The 12,630-nt window shown below is 39.3% G+C and overlaps 1 protein-coding gene across 3 annotated transcripts in view; it reads left to right on the forward strand.

The window, feature by feature from the left end:
* MNS1 (meiosis specific nuclear structural 1) overlaps positions 1-12,630 on the forward strand; it is a 144,771-nt gene that overhangs the window by 63,230 nt on the left and 68,911 nt on the right. The window lies entirely within an intron of this gene.

A 12,630-nucleotide genomic window follows, 5' to 3' on the forward strand; every position in this document is an offset into this window, starting at 1 on the left:
CAATTTCAGTGTTTGTAATTGGCTTGTTCATAATTTCTGTTTCTTCCTGGTTCAGTCTTGGGAGGTTGATCATTTCTAAGAATCTGTCCATTTCCTCTAGGTTGTCCCATTTTATTAACATTTAGTTGCTCATAGTACTCTCTTATGATCCATTATATTTCTGTGTTGTCTATTGTAACCTCTCCTTTTTAATTTCTAATTTTGTTGATTTTTCTCCCTTTTTTTTCTTGATAAGTCTGGCTAATGGTTTGTCAATTTTGTTTATCTTCTCAAAGAACCAGCTTTTAGTTTTATTAATCTTTACTATTGTTTCCTTCATTTCTTTTTCATTTATTTCTGCTCTGATCTTTATGATTTGTTTCCTTTTGTGACTTTGTGGGTTTTTTTCTTCTTTTTCCAGCTTCTTTAGATATAGAGTAATCTATTTGATGTTTTCTTGTTTCTTGAGATAGGATTGTATTGCTATAAACTTCCCTCTTAGAACTGCTTTTGCTGTATCCCATAGGTTTTGGGTCATCCTGTTTTCATTGTCATTTGTTTCTAGGAATCTTTTGATTTCCCTTCTTATTTCTTTAGTAACCTCTTTGTTATTCAGTAGTGTATCGTTTAATAGTTACGTGTTTGTGTTTTTTTGCATTTTTTCCCCCTGTAGTTGGTATCTAGTCTCATAGCGTTATGATCAGAGAAGATGCTTGATATGATTTCAATTTTCTTAGATTTATTGCTGCTTGATTTGTGGCCCAAGATGTGGTCTGTCCTGGAGAATGTTCTATGTGCATTTGAGAAGAAAATGTATTCTTCTGCATTTGGATGGAAAGTCTTGAAGATAGCAATTAGGTCCATTTGGTCTAATGTTTCACTCAAGGTTTGTATTTCTTTATTGATTTCCTATTTTGATGATCTGTCTACTGGTGAAAGTAGGGTGTTAAAGTACCCTAATATTATTGTGTTACTGTCGATTTCCCCTCGTATGTTTGTTAGTATTTGCCTTATGTATTGAGTATTGGCCTTATATATTGTTAGTATTTGCCTTAGTATTGAGGTGCTCCTGTGTTGGATGCATAAATATTTAAAATTGTTATGTCTTCTTCTTGGATTGATCCTTTGATCATTATGTAGTATCCTTCTTTATTGCTCATAATATTCTTTATTTTAAAGTCTACTTCATCTGAAATAAGAATTGCCACTCCAGCTTCTTTTTTATTTCCATTTGCATGGAATATCTTTTTTCCATCCTTTTACTTTCAGTCTGTATGTGTCTGTAGGTCTGAAGTGGGTCTCTTGTAAGCAGCAAATATATGGATCTTGTTTTTATATCCATTCAACCAGTCTGTATCGTTTGGTTGGTGCATTTAATCTGTTTACATTTAAAGTAGTTATTCATATATATGTTCCTGTTGGCATTTTCTTAATTGTTTTGGGTTTGTTTTTGTAGGTCTTTCCTTTTTCTTGTGTTTACTGCCTATATAAGTCCCTTTAGTATTTGTTGTAAAGCTGGTTTGGTGGTACTAAATTCTCAATTTTTGCTTGTCTGTGAAGCTTTAGGTTTCTCCATCCGTTTTGAGTGAGATCCTTGCTGGGTAGAATATCTTGGTTGCCGATTTTTTTTCTTGCAGTACTTTAAATATATCCTGCTATTCCCTGCTGGCCTGCAGAGTTTCTGCTGAAAGATCTCCTGTTAATTGTATGGGTTTTCCATTGTATGTTACTTGTTGCTTTCCTTCACTGCTTTTAATATTCTTTCTTTGTGTTTAATCTCTGTTAGCTTGATTAGTATGTGTCTCAATATGTCTCTCCTTAGGTTTATTCTGTTAAAGGACTCTGCACGTCTTGGACTTGATTGACTATTTCCTTTCCCATGTTGGGGAAGTTTTCAGCTATAATCTCTTCAAACATTTTCTCAGTTCCTTTCTCTTTGTCTTCTTCTGGGACCCCTATAACTCAAATGTTTGTGCGTTTAATATTGTCCCAAAGGTCTCTTGAGTCTATCCTCAATTTGTTTTTTTCCTTTTCCTTTATTCTATTCTTCAGCAGTATTTCCACCATTCTCTTTTACAGCTCACTTATCTGTTCTTCTGCCTCAGTTATTGTACTGTTGATTCCTTCTAGAGTATTTTTAATTTCAATAATTGTGCTGTTCATCTCTGTTTACTTATTCTTTATTTCTTCTGTGTACTTGGTAATTGTATTAATTGTGTTGATTGTTTCTTTTATTTTCTCCATTTTACTTTCAAAGCTTGGAACATCTTTACTATCATTATTCTGAATTCCTTCTCAGGTAGTTTGCTCGTTTCCTCTTCGTTTATTTGGTCTTGTGAGTTTCTACCTTGTTCCTTCATTTGTGCTATATTTCTCCTTTTATTTATTTGTTTACTTTCTAACTTACTCAGTTTGAGGTCTCCTTTCCCCAACGTTTAGGGTTGTATTCTTCTGCCCTTGGTTTTTGCCCTCGGAGGGAAAGGTTGGTTCAGTGGTTTGTGTGGACTTCTTTTTTGAGGTGATCTGTACCTGTGTTCTAGTGGGAGGAGGTGAGGTTTTCTCTTCAGCTGGGCAGGGCTGTGTGAGGTATATTTTGGAGTGTCTGTGGGACTCCTGTATGCTGGTGATTGTTTTTGTCTTGCTTGTTGTTTGCGTGAAGTGTCCTGCAGTGGATGTTGCCAATAGCTGCGTGATACCAGACTTTGTGTACAGGTGTCGAAGTTCTCAGTAATTAATACCCCTGGGGTTAGGAGTTCTCTGGCATTCTGGAATCTTGGACCCAGTGCTCTCACCTCAGTGGTTCAGGTTTGATCTTTGGTTGAGGGACAGGGGCTCCCTAAGTTGTTTATCATGGTGTTAAAAGGGGTTAAAGCAAACACACCAAAACAAAAAGTAAAACATGACATGAAATGAAAGGTAGATGGTCAGTACAGCATCAGACATGTAACTAAAAAAATAATGGAACATTTACACCCTCTTACACACACAGAGATAAATAGCCAAAGTATTCTAAAGAAAAGAGAGTACAGGAGATTGACTTTGTGAGCAAAGGAAACCAAAAGTGATATCAGCCAATTGAAAGTAGAGCTCACTAACACTCAATCCAGAAAACTGGAGCCTGAGCAGAGTGCCAACTGGGGAATGTAGCAAAGAGAATACAACAATTTAACTTACATGGTGAAACAAGAAAGAGTGGAGGAAAAAAAGAGGAGAAAGAAAAAAGAGAAAAGAAATGGGTGGGAGAGGAAGTTAAAAAACAGAAAAGCAAAGATAAATAGATGTATATGAAAAAGATTTATATATATTCAGGAATAGCTGTAGCTATAAGAAAAACAGAACTAAGACAAAGTAAAAAAAAACACACAAAAGGAAAAAAATCTTAAAGAAAAAAAATTTTTAACAAGAGAAAAACTCCACAGCACCACAAAAGGCTAACATGAAGACAGAAATATGTAGGAGAAATGAACAAAGTGACTTAAAGGAGAAAAAAGGAAAGAAAATTCTATGGGGTTGAATTCGTGTCCTGTGGTGGTTTCCTGGTTAGGGGGGCTTGTGTCTGTGTTCTGCTTGATGGAGCTGGATCTCATCTCTCTGCAGGGCAGCAGAGTGTCTAGTAGTAGTTTTTGGGGTGTCTGTGGATTCAGTATGACGTTGGACAGTCCTCCTGGCTTTGGCAGTGTTAGACATGTCTGTTTCTCCAGCCATGTCGAAGTGGCCCTCAGCATATCCTCACTGCTGCCAGGTCCCTACTTGTCCCTTGAATTTTTGCTGGAGCTTCTTCACGCTGGTCCTGCCCTGCACTGCAGGCTGATGCTTGCTAGGCAGGGGCTTGCATGGCACTTTTCTCAGCTCCCCAAACTTGCGCTCTGCATCGCAGAAACTTGTGTGGGTTTCGTTCCACACCCTGAGCCCGCCCTCTGCACCTCAGGACTTGTGTGCCTTTCTCTTGGCACCCTGGGCCTGCCTGCTGTGCTGCAGAGGTTTGTGTGTGCTTCTGTCAGCAGCCTGGGCCAACCCTCTGCACCTCAAGGTTTGTGTGCTCTTCTCTTGGCACCTTGGCCCCACGTTATGTGCCGCTGGGCTTCTGTGTACTTCTTGGCTCCCTGAGCCTGTCGTCTGGTCGGGGTCAGGGTCTGTGAGCTGCTTATGGGCTGAGAAATGCAGCTCTCTGAATTCTGCCCTCTAGGTCCGCCACTTTGCCCAGCTCTCCAAGATTCTGCAGTTCCCCCTTGGTCTCGCCTGTGAGGGAGCTTCCCAGTGCACAGAAACTTTTCCTCCTTCACGACTCCCTCCCTTCCTCTGGGCACAAGCTCCCATCTTGAAGTTCTCCATCTCTTCTGTTTTTATGTCTTTGTTCTCTGCCCTACCTCATTCCAGGGAAGTTAGCTTGCCCCCCTCCCCGCGGAGGCCTTGGGTCTTCTGCTGTTGCCAAGAGGTTGTTTTGTAGTTGTTCCCGATCTTGATGAGTGTTTGATGTATCTGTGGGGAGGCTGGCAATCTCCCTGTCTTGCTCCTCTGCCATCTTCTGCTCTCTGAGATTCATTTAAGTTGTTGGATGTGTCAGTAGTTTACTCATTATTAAGTAGTAGTATATGGTATGGATGTGCTAGTTGATTTCTTTTAAAATTTGCATATTATAAAATTCATTCTGTTCAATTCTATAGATGTGCAGTTCTGTGGATTTTGGCAAATGGATAATTACTGGTTCCACCATTACAATGTCATACAAAGCATTCCTTTCCATTCCTTTCCTTCATGCTTCCCCTTTGGAGTCAACCGCTCACACCCACCCAGTCCCTGGAAACCACTGATTTCTTTTTTGTCCAATAGATTTATCTTTTCCATACTAACATATAAATGCAGTTATATAATATGTCACTTTTTGGGTGTGACTTCTTTCACTTAGCCAAACAAATTTAAGATTTTGTGTTGTTTCATGAATCACTCGTTTTAATTGGTGAATGGCATAGTAGTGTTCTGGCTTCCCAAGTGACGCAGTGGTAAAGAATTCACTTGCTAGTGCAGGAGATGCAAGAAATGTGGGTTTGATCCCTGGGTCAGGGAGATCCTCTGGAGTAGGAAGTTGCAACCTACTCCAGTATTCTTACCTGGAAAACCCAAAGGACAGAGGAGCCTGGTGGGCTACAGTCCATGGGGTCGTAAAGAATTGGAAATGACTGAGCAGCTGACCCCTATAACCCTCTAATAGTATTGTATTATGTGGATGTACCACAGTTTGTTTGTCCATTCACAGGTTAAAGTTGTTTGAGTTGTTTCCAGCTCTGGGCTAATATGAATAAAACCGAATATAAATTTTGTATGAACATAAATTTTCATTTCTCTTGGACAGAAACCTGAGAGTAGGATGGTTGGATCAAAAGGTATATGTTAGTTTCATTTTGTAAGAAACTGCCAAATCGTTTCCCAGAGTTACTGCTCTGCTTTGTGTTTCCTTAAATAACGTATAGGAATTCCATTTGCTTTGTGTCCTCACCAACGTTTGTTGTTGCTTTTCGGTCATTGAAATTTTTATTGCGATGATAGATTTATATATTCATAAAGATTCATATGCAGTTATAAGAAATAATACAGAAAGATCGTATGTATCCTGTACCCAGTTTCTCCCAGTGACACATCTTGCAAAAGTATAATACAATATGACAAGCAAGATGTCAGCAATGACGCTGTACACTACTAGTCTCTTTCAGATTTCTCAAGTTTTACTTTGTGTGTGTGGGTTTAGTCCTATACAGTTTATAACGTGTCGTCATCATTGTTCAGTTGCCAAGTCCTTTCCGACTCTCTGACTACCATGAACTGCATCATGTCAGGCTGCCCTGTCCTTCACTATCTCCCAGAGTTTGCTCAAACTCATATCCATTGAGTTAGTGATGCCATCCAACAATCTCGTCTTCTGAGAGATGAGATTACTCCTCCACCATCTTCTTCCACTCTCTGAGATTCATTTAAGTTGTTGGATGTGTCAGTAGTTTACTCCTTCTTGTTAAGTAGTAGTATATGGTATGGCTGTGCTAGTTGATTTCTTTTTAAATTTGCATACTATAAAATTCATTCTTTACAGTTCTGTGGATGTGCAGTTCTATGGAACTGCACCTCCTTCTCTTGTCCTCAATCTTTCCCAGCATTAGGGTCTTTTCCAGTGAGTCAGATCTTTGCATCAGGTGGACAAAGTATTGGATCTTCAGCTTCAGCATCATTCCTTTCAATGAATTGTCAGGGTTGATTTCCTTTAGGATTGACTGGTTTGCTCTCCTTGCTGTCCAAGGGACTCTCAAGAGTCTTCTCCAGCACCACAGTTCGAAAGCATCAATTCTTCAATATTCAGCCTTCTTTGTAGTCCAACTCACATCCATATATGTAACTGGAAAAAGTATAGGTCTGACTATATAGACCTTTGTCAGCAAAGTGATGTCCCTGCTTTTTAATACACTGTCTAGGTTTGTCATAGCTTTTCTTCCAAGCAGCAAGTGTCTTTTAATTTCTTGGCTGCAGTCACCGTCTGCATTGATTTTGGAGCCCAAGAAAATTAAATGACACTGTTTCCACGCTTTCCCCATATATTTGCTATGAAATGATAGGACCAGACGCCATGATATTAGTTTTTTGAATGTTGAGTTTTAAGCCAGCTTTTTCACTTTCCTCTTTCACCTTGATCACCTTTCACCTTTAGTTCCTCTTCACTTTGTGCCATTAAAGTGGTATCATCTGCATGTCTGAGATTGTTGATATTTCTCCTGGCAGTCTTGGTTCTAGCTTGTGATTCATCCAGCCCAGCATTTCACATGTTTTTACTCTGCATATAAATTGAATAGGCGGGGTGACAGTATACAGCCTTGACATACTCCTTTCCCAATTTTGAACCAGTCCTTTGTTCCATGTCCAGTTCTCCAGGATGTCTGGCTCAAGGTGAATGACTACACCATTGTGGTTATCTGGGTCATTAATAGCTTTTTGTGTGCAATTCTTCTGTGTATTCTTGCCACCGCTTTTTAATCTCTTCTGCTTCTGTTAGGTTCTTGATATTTTTGTCCTTATTGTGCCTATCTTTGTATGAAAGGTTCCCTTGGTATTTCCAATTTTCTTAAAAAGGTTTCTAGTCTTTCCCATTCTGTTGTTTTCCTCTTTTTCTTTGTATTATTCACTTAAGAAGGCTTTCTTATCTCTCCTTGCTAGTCTCTGGAACTCTAAATTCTCTTGGGAATATTTTTCCTTTTCTCCTTTGCCTTTTGCTTCTCTTCTTTTCTGAACTATTTGTAAGGCCTCCTCAGACTTGGCCTTCTTGCATTTCTTTTTCTTGGAGATGGTTTTGGTCACCACCTCCTATACAATGTTATGAACCTCTGTCCATAGTTCTTCAGGCACTCTGTCTATCAGGTCTAGTTCATTGAATCTATTTGTCACCTCCACTGTATAATCATAAGGGATTTGATTAGGTCATACCTGAATGGCCTAGTGGTTTTCCCTACTTTCTTCAATTTGAGCTTGAATTTTGCAAAAAGGAGCAGATGATCTGGGCCACAGTCAGCTCCAGGTCTTGTTTTTGCTCACTGTGAGAGCTTCTCCATCTTTGACTGCAAGGAATATAGTCAGTCTGATTTTGGTACTGAGCATCTGGTGATGTCCACGTGTAGAGTCATCTCTTGTGTTGTTGGAAGATAGTGTTTGCGACCACTGCGTTCTTTTGGTAAAACTCGGTTAGCCTTTGCCCTGCTTAATTTTGTACTCCAAGGTCAAACTTGACTGTTAGTCCAGGTATCACTTGACTTCTTACTTTTGCATTCCATTCCCCTATGATAAAAAGGACATCTTTTTTTGGTGTTAGTTCTAGGAGGTCTTGTAGGTCTTCTCAGAACGATTCAACTTCATCTTGTTCAGTATTGGTGGTTGGGGCATAGACTTGAATTACTGTGATGTTGAATAGTTTGCCTTGAAAATGAGCAGAGATCAGTCTGTCATTTTTGAAATTGTACCCAAGTACTGCATTTCAGACTCATTTGTTGATTATGAGGGCTACTCCATTCCTTCTCAGGGAGTCTTGCCCACAGTAGTAGACATAATAGTCATCTGAATTAAATTCTCCCATTCCTGTTCATTTTAGTTCATTGATTCATGAAATGTCAATGCTCACTCTTGCTATCTCCTGTTTGACCACATCCAATTTACGTTGATTCATGGACCTAACATTCTAGGTTCCTATGCAATATTGTTCTTTACAGCATCAGACTTGACTTTCATCACCAGGTACAACCACAGTTGGGTGTTATTTCCCACTCAGCCCCTTCATTCTTTCTGTGGCTATTTCTCTGCTCTTCCCCAGTGGTATATTGGACATCTACTGACCTGGGAGGTTCATTTTTCAGTGTTACATCTTTTGCCTTTTCATACTGTTCATGGGGTTCTCAAGGCAAGAATGCTGTAGTGGTTTGCCATTCCCTTCTCCAGTGGACCACGTTTTGTCAGGCCTTAACTAACAGGGACATACCCTTCAGCTGCTCAGTGTAGCTGGATGACCTGCCTGGTGCCCTGGCTGTCCCACTGATCATCTTCATTGAGCGTTTAAACCTTTACTGGCTGTCGGGCGTCACTCAGTGTGCAGCCAGGGGTCGAGGAAAAGGCCCTGCTGTTGTGGCTTGGAAGTGGGTCTGGGGAAGGCTGGAGCCAGTGTTGGTGGATACCCAGGGGCAGAGGGCACCCCAGCCTCACCACTGCTGCTGTCAGCTGTGGAGCCAATTCTTCACTCAGGAGTCGTTGGCTAACATGTAGCTTTGTATATATAACACCGCAGCTAAGATCCAGAAGCATTCCATGATCACAGGGATCCCATATTATGTCATTTTATAAGCATACTCATATCTTTCTTGTCTGGCCCTACCTCATCCCTAAGTCTAATAATCACTAATATGTTCTCTATTTCTATAATTTTGTCACTTACAGAATGTTCAATGTACAATTCATCAGACAAAAAAAAAAATGAATGAGGAAGGAATTTCAGTAGCCATTACTCCAAAGAATGTATATAAATAAATAGTATCCCAAAAAACTGTGCTCAGCACTATTAGTCATTAGGGAGATGCAAATAAAAACCACAATGAGATACCACTTGAGACCCATGAGGACTGCTACATTTGGGGGAGAAGAGGAAATAAAATGTTGGAGCTCTTGTACATTTTGGATGGAAATGTAAAATGGTATAGTGACTGTGCACAGCAGTTTGGTAGTTACTTAAAAAGTTAAACAGTTACTCTATTACATAGCAGTTCCACTCCTAAGCATATGACCAGGATAATTGAAAATATATGTCCACACAAAAACTTTTACACAGATGTTCATATTGCAGCATTATTCATGATAGCCAGATACGTGGAAACAATCTAAATACTCATCAGTTTGTGACTGGATAAATAAGATATGTGTATCTATATAGCACAGTAGTATACAACCATAGAAAGGTATGCATTACTGATATGTGCCACAGCATGGGTGAACCTTGAAAGCATTATGCTAAATGAAAGAAGCCAAACAGAGAGGCCATGTAATGCATGTGACCGAAAGTGGCTCAGTCGTGTCCAACTTTTCGTGACCCCATGAACTAAACAGTCCATGGAATTCTCCAGTCTAGAATACTAGAGTGGGAAGCCTTTCCCTTTTCTAAGGGATCTTCCCAACTCAGGGATTGAACCCAGGTCTCCGGCACTGCAGGCATTCTTTACCAGCTGAGCCACAAGAGAAGCCCCATGTATTGCATGATTTCCTTAAAATGTCTAGAATAGGCAAATTCCCACAGCTAGAAAATAGATTAATGGTTGAGGGGTAAAGGGAATGATGATTGGTAACAGCTGTGAGGTTTCTTTTATGGGGTGATAAAAATGTTCTGTAATGTTGAAAGCTTCAGTTCAGTTCAGTCGCTCAGTCGTGTCTGACTCTTTGCGACCGCATGAATTGCAGCATGCCAGGCCTCCCTGTCCATCACCAACTCCCAGAGTTCACTCAGACTCACGTCCATCGAGTCAGTGATGCCATCCAACCATCTCTGTCGTCCCCTTCTCCTCCTGTCCCCAGTCCCTCCCAGCATCAGAGTCTTTTCCAGTGAGTCAAGTCTTCGCATGAGGTGGCCAAAGTACTGGAGTTTCAGCTTTAGCATCATTCCTTCCAAAGAAATCCCAGGGTTGATCTCCTTCAGAATGGACTGGTTGGATCCCCTTGCAGTCCAAGGGACTCTCAAGAGTCTTCTCCAACACCACGGTTCAAAAGCATCAATTCTTCGGTGCTCAGCTTTCTTCACAGTCCAGCTCTCACATCCATATATGACCACATCTACCCAAAAACCTGCATGTGGATGTTTATGGCAGCTTTGTTTATACTGGCCAAAACCTGTAAGCAACGGAGATGTCCTTCAGTAGGTGAATGAAGAAATAATCCAGAAAATAGAATATTATTCAGTGCTAAAAGAAATGAGCTATCAAGTCATGGAATGACATGGAAAAATCTTAAATGAATATTAATAAGTGAAAGAAGCCAATCTGAAAGGCATATGATTTCAATGATATGACATTCTGAACAACATAAAACAATGAGGATAGTAAAGATTAATGGTTGCCAGGAGTTTTGAGGAGGGAGGGATGAATAAGCAGAGCATAGAGGATTTTAAGGGTGGTGAAATTCTGTATGATACTGTAATGGTAGATACATATCATTATACATTTGTTCAAACCCATAGAGTATATAACGTCCAAACTGAACTGTAAGGAAAACTGAACCTTGGGTGATGATGTGTCAATGTAGGTTTATTGATTGTAGCAAATCTCCCCTCTGGTGTGGAATGTTGATAGTGAGGGGGCCTGTGCATGTGTGTGGGAATAGTATACATGGGAACTCTGTTTTCAGTTTTGCTATGAACTCAGTACTGCTCCAAATAATAGTCTATCTTTAAAAAGTTCTGAAACTAGCCAGTGGTTTTGGATGTGCAACATTGTGAATATACTAAAAACCTGCTGAGTTGTGAATTGTGAAATACAAATTGAATGCTATGTGAATTATGTTTCAGCCTTAAAATAGAGCATGTTCCAAGAACATTATATAAATAGAATCAAACAGTATGCTACCTTTTGAGACTGGATTTTTTTCACTCAGCAAAATTTCTAGAGGTTCAGCCAGATTGTAGCTTCTATGAATGCTTATTCCTCTTTGTTGCTGAGCAGTATTCCATAGTATGGATATATCACAGTTTATTTGACCATTCATCTGTTAGAGAATGTCTGGCTATTTTTAATTGGCTATTTTGAATAAATCTGCTATAAACATTTTGGGTATAGGTTTTTAAATAAACATGTGTTCTCATTTCTCTGGGATAAATGCTTAAGAATACAGCTGTTGAGTTGTAATTGCATGTTAGCTTTATAACAAACTGTAAAGCTATTTTTCAGAGTGGCTGTACCATTTTACATTACAACCCAGCAATGTGTGAATTATGTAGGTTCTCACCAGCATTTGGTTTTGTTACGACTTTTCATTTTAGCCATTCCAGGATGTGTGTAGTGATATAGCATTGTTGTTTTAACTTGAACTTCCTGATCTTTAATGATATTGAACATCTTTTTATGTGCCTGTCATGCCATACTCAGTTGCTCAGTTATGTCTGACTCTTTTACAACCTATGGACTGTAGCCTGCCAGCCTGTTCTGTCCATGGGATTTCCCAGGCAGGAATAGTGGAGTCGGTTACCATTTCCCTCTCCAGGGGATCTTCCTGACCCAGGTATCAAACCCAAGTTTCCTGCATTGGTAGGCAGGTTCTTTACCACTGAGCCACCAGGAAACCCCTTTTATGTATTTATTCTTTCCTAAATATAGCATTTAATCAAGTTTCTAGATCTTTCAACCATTTTATAGGAAATAGGAAAAAGAAACAAGATAGGTGATATCTTGGGGAAGCAACTGGTCAAATTCAGAACGTGGGGCATTCTGTGGGTCATATGTCCTAATTTCCACAACAAGTCAGTGCCTTGCTAGGGGGAGTAGGGTGGAGGAGGGAGGAACTGTGTGAGGAGACTTAAAAAATGAAAGAGACTTAAATAATAACCAGATACAGTATATGGGTTGGCTTGGATTTTGATTTGAACAAACCAAAGAAATAAATAAACAGAAAAAGGATCTTTGAGACAATTGGGGAAACCTGAGCATGGACAAGTTATTACACCTTTCTAAAGAATTATTGTTAATTTATTTCAGTTTGTTAATGGCATGTTTATATAAGAAGAAATTCTTGTCAGAGATTAATATTGAACTATTTACAAAGCAATGATATATCTAGAATTTGTTTTTGAATACTCTAGCCAAAAAAAAAAAATGCAGAAAAAAGTAGGAGTGGAGTAGAAGAGTAGGGAAACAAGATTGGGAAAATATTGATAATTGTTGAAGATGAGTGACAGCTTCCTGAGGGTATGTTTCAATAGTCTTCTTTCCGTGTTTGGTGTTTGGAATTTTCCATGACAAAATGCTCAGAAAAATTTTTTATGGAAATAATATTTTATATTTTAAAATAAAATGTGAATAGTTGACTGCTCAGAAGGCACTTGTAGTTTTCTACTATAAAACAAATTCATCCTTTATGGAAAAATATCTGATTCTGGAA

Source organism: Ovis aries, chromosome 7, assembly GCF_016772045.2.
Source record: "Ovis aries strain OAR_USU_Benz2616 breed Rambouillet chromosome 7, ARS-UI_Ramb_v3.0, whole genome shotgun sequence".
NCBI lineage: Eukaryota > Metazoa > Chordata > Mammalia > Artiodactyla > Bovidae > Ovis > Ovis aries.